The sequence below is a fragment of the Taeniopygia guttata genome, chromosome 4 (genome assembly GCF_048771995.1).
Source record: "Taeniopygia guttata chromosome 4, bTaeGut7.mat, whole genome shotgun sequence".
NCBI classification, from domain to species: Eukaryota; Metazoa; Chordata; class Aves; order Passeriformes; family Estrildidae; genus Taeniopygia; species Taeniopygia guttata.
In genome coordinates, this window is record NC_133028.1 from 1,169,618 (window position 1) to 1,180,282 (window position 10,665).

Sequence of the window (10,665 nt, forward strand, 5' to 3'; positions counted from 1 at the left end):
TCCTCTTTCCATCCTCAATCTGGGATATCCCATGCAGAATAGTGGGTTTTGCCTTGTAGAAATCTTGAAAATGGCTCGAACTAAATATGAATTTATTTCCCTGAGTTTTAACTGGGAGCACGGATCAATTTTGATTTTAAGGAAATTTTCCAAAGAAGAAATGAGGTTTCTGTGATTTTTCTTTAAATGAAAGGAAGCTTCTGTGAGTTTTCCCAAAAAGAATGGACATTTCTGAGTTTTGCAAAAAGGAAGGGTAGTTTCTGTGAGTTTTCCTGAAAGGAAAACTAAACTCTGTGAGGGGAATGGGAAAACCTCCCTGGAATTTGGTGATCCTAAGGATGACCTGGAGAAACCTTTCCGGTGTGTTTCGGGATGTGGAGCAACACTCGGAGCCAGCATCAGCCAGGAGTGATATCCCAATTTATTCCATGGATTTCCATGGGGCCGTTGTGTTTCCTTGGATCCACGAGGCCCCATCAGTGGTTTGGAAGATCCAGAGTGGTTCTGTTGGAAAGGGGATGAAGGATTTCGGGAAGGAACGGAGCCGTGGTGCTTTCAGCTTCATTCCACATCCTTAAGGGAAGTGAAAAACTCCCCCAAATTTCCCAAAACTTCCCTAAACCAGGAAAAATTTGATCTGGAAAACTATTTTTTCTTCCTCTTCACCAATCTCTTCCTCACTCACAAACTTCCCTCACTTTTATTCTGGGAATGGAGAAGAAAATACCTTCTTGCTTTGATAAAAATCCCACTTATTCCACATGGAACAGGCTCCCATTCCTTCCCAATCCCGCTTTTCTGGGCCACCTCTTGTCCTCGGGGGGCATCCTTGCTCCAGGGCCTCATTCCAGAGTTTTTTCCCTGTTTTTAAGGCTCTTTGGTCTGTGGGGTGGGTGGGGGGTCCCTCACCCAGGATGGGCCCAAAATTTTGGCTGTTTGAGCCAAAAAAAAAAGGGTAATTTAAAAAAGATCCCAAAGGAAAAGTGGAATTTTGGGAGTTCTTCAGGAAAGAGGAGCCCTGGGCTGGTGTTCAAGGGCACCCAGCCCTTTGCTTTGGCAGCAAATCCCACCTGGAATTTCCTCTGGATGAGGTTGGCATTTGGGGCTTGGCTTCTTTCCTTTCTTTCCTCATCCCTTTTCCCTGTTTTCCAAATGTGTTCGGCAAGGAAAACTGTTGGGATTCAGGGATGAGCGGAGCCATGGGCAGGTGAAACAGGCTCGGCTCCAGCCTTGAATCCCTGCCCCACAAACGCTCCTGGGATTTAAAACCTCTTTTTCCAAGGATTTTGGGATGAGTTGGGAAGAGGGATGGGAGCAGAGAGGTGGAAATCTCCACCACAGGGAGAAGGAGGGAAATTCAGGATAATGGGATAAATCCCAGCCCTCTTCTCAGGGAGAAAATCCTGGATTTGGAGAGAACAAACATTGGGATATTCCAATTCTGTAGGTCCTTGGAGTTGCCTCCTCATCCAGGTTTTATATTCAAATATTTGGGATATAAATAACGTTTTAACCACAAGTCCAATATCCCATTTTTAAAAATATACGTGGATATTTTATCCATGGATTTCCCCATCTTGCATTCCCTGGAATTTTGTGTTGGGATGAAGGGTGAAAATTCCCTAGGATTTATTTTCTTTCTGGAGTAGGGGAAAGTGGTTCTCATTGTGCCTTTGGAATTTTCTCCATGGCCTGGAGAAGAGTGGAGGCTGGAATCTCGCGAGGATGCACAAATCCCAAATTTTTTGGGAATTGTTGGGAGATCCAGGCCAGGGGAAAGCTGGATGGGTTGGGAAAAGCACTGAAATTTGGGAGGATGACTTTGCTGGTAGCAGATTTAAAAAAAAAGAAGGAAGATTGTTGGGAAAACCAGGATAAATTCCCAGGTAGTGGTGGCAGGTTGGGATTTAAAGGAGATTTTTTTTGTGGGGAATGTTTGGCAGAGAAAGGGAGATCAAATAAATGATCTGAACTAAATAAATAATTTAAAAAAATTTAAAAGGGGATACTCAGGAAAAGGATCTCTTCTTCCTGAGGAGACTTCCAAACTAAGAGACCTTAAGGAAAAACTCTGGATAACTGGGATTATTTGCAGAAAATATTCCCAGTTCCATCACTGCTCATCCAACACAGAAGTGAGGGGAAATCCTGCCAAATTCTCCTAATTGGGAAAAAAAGAATGGGAACAGAAGCTCAAAACTTTCCCTGTGCAGCCCCCACGGAGATTTCTGTTGGGAATTTGGGATTTGGGATGCTCCAAGGGGATTGTTGCCTTGGGATTGGGTTTGGAGGAGGAATTGAAGGAATTTAGGGAGGAAAGAGGCTGAGAGTGGCCACAAATTGCAGGAAAAGGGATTGGGAATAAATTTGGTTGGGCTCCATTTATCGTGAAGTCCCAAACTGGAATTAAACCCCCCCAGAGTAAAATCCCACTGAAACCCAGCAGGAAAATCCCATTTTTAGAGGGATTTCTTTGGATTTGGGTTGGGCTGTCCCTGGAGCATCTTCTCGAGGGCCCATTCGGAGTTGGGGTTGGAGCAGCCCCAGCCCGGCCGCTTTTGGATTTTTAAGAGATCAGAAGTTGAGTTTTGGGGTTTTGGCGGGATTTTAATGGGGTTTTAGTGGGGTTTTTCCACGGCTCTGCCACATTCCCCCCTCCGGCGGCGCCTGGAGCAGGCCCAAGGCGCGTCCGCGTTCCTCGGGAAAAGGCGGATGCACAAAAAGGGGGAATATCAAAATGATCTCGTTTCTGTCTCTCCTCGGTCTCCCGTGGAACAAAGGACAGATGGGAACAAGAAAGGAAGGAAAAAAGCATCACCTGTTCCCATCCAGTCCTGGAGCGATCCGGTCATTATCTCGGAGCTTCACATTTCCAAAGGGGCTTCATTTTCCTTTGAAACACTGGCATTTTGTTAAAAAAAAAAAAAAAAAGAAAAAAAAAAGAAGAAGAAAAACAAAAAAAACCCGAAGAAAAAACCTGAATTTGGTCATTCCGACCCCCACGCACCCCCGCAATCCAAAGGGATTTTCCGTGCTTTTCCCCACAGCCCCGAGTTTAACACCTGGGAAAAGAAAGTGGGAAGGAAATCCAAGGAAAAGAGAAAGAAAGGCCCCCCCAAGGGCGGCTTTTCCCGATCTGCATCCGACAAAAGCCTTTGGTTTTCTGTCATTCTTTTCATTTCCTTGCTGGCTCCCCCAATTGTCAAAGCCCTCAAGAAAATGCACTTTAGCTCTTTGTCCCCAAATGTAATTTGATAAACTCCAGGCAGAAACATTTGGGTTTCGGAGGCTTTTCAGAAAAAAACAAAAAAAAAAAAGGAAAAAAAAGGTAAAAAAAGTGTGGAAAAAGGGGGGAAAATAAGAGGGGAAAAGGGGAAAAAAAGAGGGGGGAAAAGGGAAAATTAGAGTGGGGAAAATGAGAGAAAATGGGGGGAAAAAGAAGAAAAATGAGGGGGGAAAGGAGAGGAAAGTAGGGGGAAATGATCAAATAATGAAGGGGGAAAAGATAAAGGAGAAAAAGAAGAATAAAAGAAGGGAGAAATGAGGGGGAAATAAGAAAAAAGGCGATGAGGGAGAAAAAGAAGAATAAAAAGAAGAGAGAAAAAGAATAATAAAAAGAAGGGAGAAAATGAAGGGGAGAAGGAGGGGAAATAAGGAAAAAAGAAAAATAGATAAAGGGGAAAAGAAGACGGAAAAGAAGGGACAAAATGAGGAGGAAAAAGAAGAAAGAAAAAGGGGATTAAGGAGAATAAAGAAAAGAAGGGACAAAAATTACAGAGAGGAAAGGGGAAAATATTTTTTTAAAAAGAGAAGAAGGGGAAAAAGGAATGAAAATAAGATTAAAAAAAAAAAAAAAAAAAGAAGGACAAGAGGGATAAAAAAGGGAAAAAGAAAGAAAACCCCCAGGAGGGGTAAAAGTGGGGGAGTCCCTATTGAAGAATCTCTTGGAGCCTTTGGAATTTAAAAAGCGGGATTTTGGGAGCGGGGTGATGGAGCCAATGCCGAAGTCTCGGGGAGGGAAGCTTGACATTGTCATCATCCCTAAATCCTTGGGAATCCTCATTTTCCAGCGGCACTTTCCCCCCTGTGGGCGGGGACCACCGCGGCTCCCACGCTATAAAACGCTCCGGGTTTTCCCGGGAGTGGGAAGCGGCCGCCGGGGCCAACTTGGACTTGGAGGTTGGGTGAGTGGCGAAAATAATCCGGATTTTCTTCCCGGGGATTTTTCCCGATGGGGGTTTGCGGTTTGGGATGCTGCCGCATCAAATCGCGCCCGAAATCCTGGAATATCCGCGGCGCTTCCCACGGGATTTCCCAAGGGGGTGGTTGTTGTTTGTTCATCCAGAGGGTGGGAAAAGCGGTGATGACAATTCCTAAATTTCGGTGCAGGGGTGGAAAAGCACCTGGTTTGAAAAATATCTCAAACGAGGAATGAGGGCCTATTCCCAGCTGCGGGAATGGTGGAATTCCGCTTCCAGCGGGAAAAGCGGTTCCCGAAACCCCGGCAGAGTTTTGGGGGGGAAAAGAGCAAAATTGAGGAAGGAGCAAAAATTGATTAGGAAGTTTGGGGAGGGGGGAGATAATGGGAAGAAGTTGGAATTTGGCTGCAAATAATTCCAGTGGGGGGCTTGGGTGCAAAAAAATTCCATCTGGAAGTTTGGCTGCAAAAAAAATTCAGGTTGAAAGTCTGGATGTAAAAATTCCAAGTTGAGGGTTTGGATGAAAAAAAAAAATTCCAGTTGGATATTTGGGAAGAAAAATTCAATAAAATTGGAGGAGGAGTTTAAAAATGAAATATTTTTGGATATACATCCCTGGGATTGTGGAAGTTGTCCCTGCCCAGGGCACGGGGTGGGATTGGGATGTTTAAGGTCACTTCCAATCTGCAATTCCCTGATTTTCATGTCAGGGTTGGGATGGGTTTTCCCTGCTCCTCATTATCAGCCTGGAAGGGGCAGAGGTTCAAATCCAAAGGGGCTGGAGCTGGGATTCCCCTGGAATGTAAAATTCCCTGGATTCTGCCCTCCCGAGCTTCACGTCTGCAGGTGGATGAGAGCGGGAAAGGAGCTTGTGGTGCATCCCTATAATTAAATCAGCTCGGAAACCGTTAATTAATATTAATTAATGGAAATAAACCCCACAATCAAAGCGAAAAAAATGGGATCAACATTCCTAATGGATCGTTATCAGGAAATCCTGGCTGGGAAATGAAAGATATTTGGATGAATTAGGTTTTTTTTTTAGTTATATTTTTGAAATTACATACAAGATGAGGTTAAAAAAAAAAAAAACAACCTGAAAATTCCAACTCTGCCTTCCAAGTTTTTCCCAGTTTCCCCTTCGGGAATGTTTTGCCTGGATAAGGAAAGGGGGAATTGGGGTTTGGAAAAAAAAAAAAAAAAAGGAAAGGATATGAGGAAGACTCAGAGAAATAAATGATGATTTTAGAAGGGATTTTGGGAAAAGAAAAAAAAAAAAAAGAAGGAATTAAAAAGGAATATTACCTGGAAGCGCCTCTGGAATTTTCTCAGGGAATCCAATCTGTCTGCGCGGCCGAGAGGGCGCAGCTGCCTGTGCCAGGGAGCGGAAAACAGGGAAGGAAAATTCCCAGTGGGAGAGACTCCAGCACTTCTTTTGGGATGCCCTGGGAAGGCAGAGCTCCCCCGGGTTCCCTGGGAATGAGGAAATCCCGGGAATGCTGCTCCGGGCACAACCTCCGGGACTCTCTGCTGCTCTCTCCAGCTGGAATCGAACAGCACTGGGATTTCCAGGAGCTGCAGGGAGAGCATTGCCCACTCCTGGCACGGCAAATCCCAGGAAATTTGGGAAAAAAGGGAATTTTGCCGCTTTGTGGCCCAGGCAGAGGGAGAGCCTGGAGGGAGCTTTTCCTCCTGGCACCGGAATTCCCTGTTTTCCCCAAGGTAGGAATTCAGGGTCTCGTTTGTGTCGCAAAATTGGACTCTGGGATCCAGCCCCGTGGGAAAAGCGGGATTGAATCCCGGGATTTGGGAGTGGTTCAGCCCCAAACCCATCCTGGGGGATGAGATCCCGGCATTCCCATTCCCAAAGGGAAATCCGGCGGTGCCGTGGCCCCTTTTCCCTCTGGAATTGTCGCTCCCCCGGTGCTTTCTCCACCCCATTTGCGATGTCCCGGCCCCTTGGCTTTGTTTGGGGATGATAAAATTCCCCAGGCTCCAGGAAAAGTTGGGAATGCCGCGGCTGCATCCCCACGGACCCGGCTTCAGCTCCGGGTCCAACCTTGGAAAACCTGGATTTATCTCCAGAGGGTGGGAATCTGCTCCAAAAAAAACCCTTTTAACCCCACAAATATTTAATTTTTTTTAGGCTTTCCCACTTTCTCCTTGAATTCCCGGTAGTAGGAAAAGAAATATTGGGAATTTCCATAAAATTCTTATGGAATTCCGAGCTGGTGGCTCGTTCCTGCCCCTTTCCCTGCTCCTCGGAAGGGCTTTTCCACACACTTGGAAAGATTTTGGGACAGGAATTCTGCTGCTTTGGGGAGGCCAAGAGCATCCCCGGGATGGATTTTTCCATGGAAAAGGAAGGAGGAGGGAAGGCCTCCTTGCTGGGAATTCCAGGGGTGTTTTCCACTGGGGTCAGGGATCGTTTTGGGAAGGAGTTTTGGGAAGGGGTTTCCCAAGTGAGGGGTTTGGAGCAGGAATTTTGGGAAGATGCTTTGGGGAAGGGCTTCAGGAAGTGTTGGGAAGGTTTTTGGGGAAGGAATTTTGGGAAGGCGTGAGGTGCCTGGGGCAGGTGTTTTGGGAACAATCTTTGGGAACAGTTTTTGGGAACAATCTTTGGGAACAGTTTTTGGGAACAATCTTTGGGAACAGTTTTTGGGAAGACGCTTTGGGAACAGTTTTTGGGAACAATCTTTGGGAACAGTTTTTGGGAACAATCTTTGGGAACAGTTTTTGGGAAAACACTTTGGGAACAGTTTTTGGGAACAACCTTTGGGAACAGTTTTTGGGAAAACGCTTTGGGAACAGTTTTTGGGAATAATCTTTGGGAACAGTTTTTGGGAAAACACTTTGGGTTGGCATTTTGGGAAGGTGCATTGGGAGCGTGTGAGGTGCTTTGGGAAGATCCTTTTGGGAATCACTTCCAGCAAGAATTTTGGGAAGATATTTTGGGAAGGGGCTTCAGGAAGATGCTTTGGGAAGGGGAGCTGGGACAGCGCGAGGTGCTCTGGGAGCCACTTGGGACAAATATTTTGGGAAGACGCCATGGGAAGGGGCTCTGAAAAAGTATTTGGGGAAGGTATTTCAGGAAATTTTTTTGGGAATGTTTTTTGGGACGGAGCTTTGGGATGGGGAGATGCGTGTGAGAGATGCAGGAAGAGGCTTTGGGAAGGCTTTTTGGGAATGTTTTTCAGGAAGGTTTTGCAGGATGGGGAGATTTGTGTGAGAGGTTCAGGAAGAGGATTTGGGAAGGTTTGTTAGGAAGGTATTTTGGGAGAGTTTTTTGGGAATATTTTTCAGGAAGGTTTTGTGGGATGGGCAAATGTGTGTGAGATATTCAAGAAGCTGCTTTGGGAATGTTTTTTGGGAATGTTTTTCAGGAAGGCTTTGCAGCATGGGAAGATTTGTGTGAGAGATTCAGGAAGAGGCTTTGGGAATGTTTTTTGGGAATGTTTTTCAGGAAGGCTTTGCAGGATGGGGAGATTTCTGTGAGAGATTCGGGAAGAGGCTTTGGGAAGGTTTTTTGGGAATGTTTTTCGGGAAGGTTTTTTGGGAATTTTTTCAGGAAGGCTTTGCAGGATGGGGAGATTTCTGTGAGACATTCAGGAAGAGGCTTTGGGAAGGTTTTTTGGGAAGGTTTTTTGGGAATGTTTTTCGGGAAGAGGCTTTGGGAAGGTTTTTTGGGAAGACGCTTTGGAGAAGCGATCGGGGCCGAGCCCGGGGACACCCAGTGAGGAGGAGGAGGCGGGACAGGAGGGGACATTGAAGGGGACAGGAGGGGACGGGGAAGGGGACAGGGGAGGGGACAGGTGAGGGGACATGGAGGGGACAGGAGGGGACAGGGGAGAGGACATTGAAGGGGACAGGAGGGGACAATGATGGGACAGGAGGGGACAATGAGGGGACATTGAAGAGGACAGGGGAGGGGACATTGAAGGGGACAGGGGAGGGGACAGGAGGGAACTTTGAAGGGGACAGGGGACGGGACATTGAAGGGGACAGGGGAGGGGACATTGAAGGGGACAAGAGAGGGGACATTAAAGGGGACATTGAAGGGGACAGGAGGGGACAGGGAGGGGACATTGAAGGGGATAGGGGACGGAATATTGAAGGGGACAAGGGAGGGGACATTGAAGGGGACAGGGAGGGGACGTTGAAGGGGACAGGGGAGGGGACAGGAGGGGACAAGGAGGGAACATTGAAGGGGACAGGGAGGGGACGTTGAAGGGGACAGGGAGGGGACAGGTGAGGGGACATTGAAAGTGACAGGGAGGGGACATTGAAGGGGCAGGGGACGGGACATTGAAGGGGACAGGGAGGGAACATTGAAGGGGACAGGAGAGGGGACATTGAAGGGGACAGGAGGGGACAAGGAGGGGACAGGGGACGGGACATTGAAGAGGACAGGAGAGGGGACATTGAAGGGGACAGGGAGGGGACATTAAACGGGACAAGGGAGGGGACAATGAGGGGACATTGAAGGGGATAGAGGAGAGGACAGGAGGGGACAGGGAAGGGAGAGGAGGGGATATTGAAGGGGACAGGGAGGTGACATTGAAGGGGACAGGGGAGGGGACATTGAAGGGGACAGGGAGGGGACAGGGGAGGGGACAGGAGGGGACAGTGCCACCTCCACCTGCCGGCCCTGCAGTGCCCGCGGCCGCCACCGGGTGGGGCCGTGGGGCCGCAGTGAGCGGCGGCAGAGGGGGTGGGGGGATGCGGGGCTCGGGGGGCTCGGGGGGCTCCGGGCCCGGGATGCGCCCACCCGGGAAGGGATCCCCGCTCCGGAGAGGGGGATCCCCACCCTGGGGGACGGCAGCGGGGAGAGGAGGAGTCCCCGCAGCGGGATGCGCCGTGGTGGTGACGGGAATTCCCGTGGGATGCCATTGGGGGGGTGTATGGGGGGGTTCTATCACCGGGAATGGGGTGCGGGGCTGGGTGACCCCAAAGATGCGGGAATTGGGATGCTCCGAGGGGATCCCGCCCCAGGGGGATGCGGGGAAGGGGGTCCAGCTTGGCTCCACCCCCCCCCCACCCCGGGGTCACCCCAAAAATAAAAAGTGGGGGGGGTGCCCCCGCCCCCTCTTCCCTGCGCTCCCACCGGGAACAGAGCGGACCCAGCGGGGAGGGGCGGGGAGGGGGCGCAGGGGAAGGGGGGAACTCAAAGAACTTTTGTTTTTCCTGTAATCTGAAGCAAATGCGTGGCTGCGAGCGGGCGGCCCCGCTACCTGCTGCCATCCCCGCGGGGGGAAAGGGAATTTTCTGGGGGTCGGAGCCTCCTGGACAATGGGGACACCCCTGGGAAAAGCGGCGTCACCCAGCAAAGCTGGCCTGGGGAGCAGGAAAATTCCCACCCCCCCTCCAATAAATTAAAATAGAGCAAGACCCCAAAATGTGGTGGGGGCACTGAGGAAATCACTGCGAGGTTAATTATCACTGGTAATTAGGGGAGGGTGCTTAGGATTAATGCAAAGGGGGAAATGATTGTGGGGGGGTCGTTGCAAGGGGGCAGATCCTGGTGGGGCAATTCTGTAATGGGGGAAATCTGGGAAATAATGGGAAAAGGAGGGGGGTCAGGATCATCAAAGGGGGAGGGAAATTATTCCCAGGAGGAAATGAGGGAAGGGGAACATCAATAGGCAGGGAGAAATTATTGGGGAGGGGGAAAAAAATCAATGGTTGGGGTGAATTAATGTCAGGTGTGGGGGTAAAGCTGTGCCTGGGTGGGGGCAGAGAGGGAAATCACGGACGGGGGAAATAATTAGGGAATAAATTGGGGCGGGGAGGGTCATGAAAAGGGGGGAATTCCTGTGGGGATGAAAGTTTTGCGGGGGGAAGCATTAAGGGTTAAATATTGGGGGGAGCGAAGGGGGGGGATTGGGGCTTAAATATGGGGGGGAAGGCGTGAAGAGTTAAATATGAGGGGATCATTACGGGGGAAATATCAGGGATTAAACATCGGGGGAAATGATCGAGGGTTAAGTTTGGGGGGATCATCACGAGGGGGAGTCAGGGTTAAACATTTGGGGGGGTTGTGGAGAGGGGGAACAACGAAGGGTTAAATGGGGGGGGGATTTTTGCCAGGGTAAAATGATCGAGTGTTAAATATTGGGGGGGTGGAATCAAGGATTAAATATTGGGGGGGTAACCAAGGATTAAATATTGGGGGGACAATCGCAGGGAGATCAAATCCTGGGGATGGAGGGGTTTGTGGCAAGGGGGGAACGATCAAGGATTAAATATTGGGGGGACAATTCTAGGGGGATCACTGAGGGGGGTTTGTGGCAAAGGGAAAAGGATCAAAGATTAAATATTGGGGGAACAACGCCAGGGGATCCCTGGGGGGGTTTGTCGCAAAGGGAAAAGGATCAAAGATTAAATATTGGGGGAACAACGCCAGGGGATCCCTGGGGGGGGTTTGTCGCAAAGGGAAAAGGATCAAGGATTAAATATTGGGGGAACA

At 49.1% G+C, this 10,665-nt stretch overlaps 1 long non-coding RNA gene across 1 annotated transcript; it reads right to left on the reverse strand.

Annotated features, from left to right (window-relative positions):
• Nucleotides 1-400: 400 nt before the first annotated feature.
• LOC140683883 (uncharacterized) lies at nucleotides 401-6,107 on the reverse strand. The gene is made up of 3 exons (XR_012055468.1): nucleotides 5,505-6,107; nucleotides 2,819-2,901; nucleotides 401-504 (listed from the first exon to the last, which is right to left on the reverse strand). It is a non-coding gene; the product is annotated as an uncharacterized lncRNA (long non-coding RNA).
• Between the last annotated feature and the right edge of the window lie 4,558 nt (nucleotides 6,108-10,665).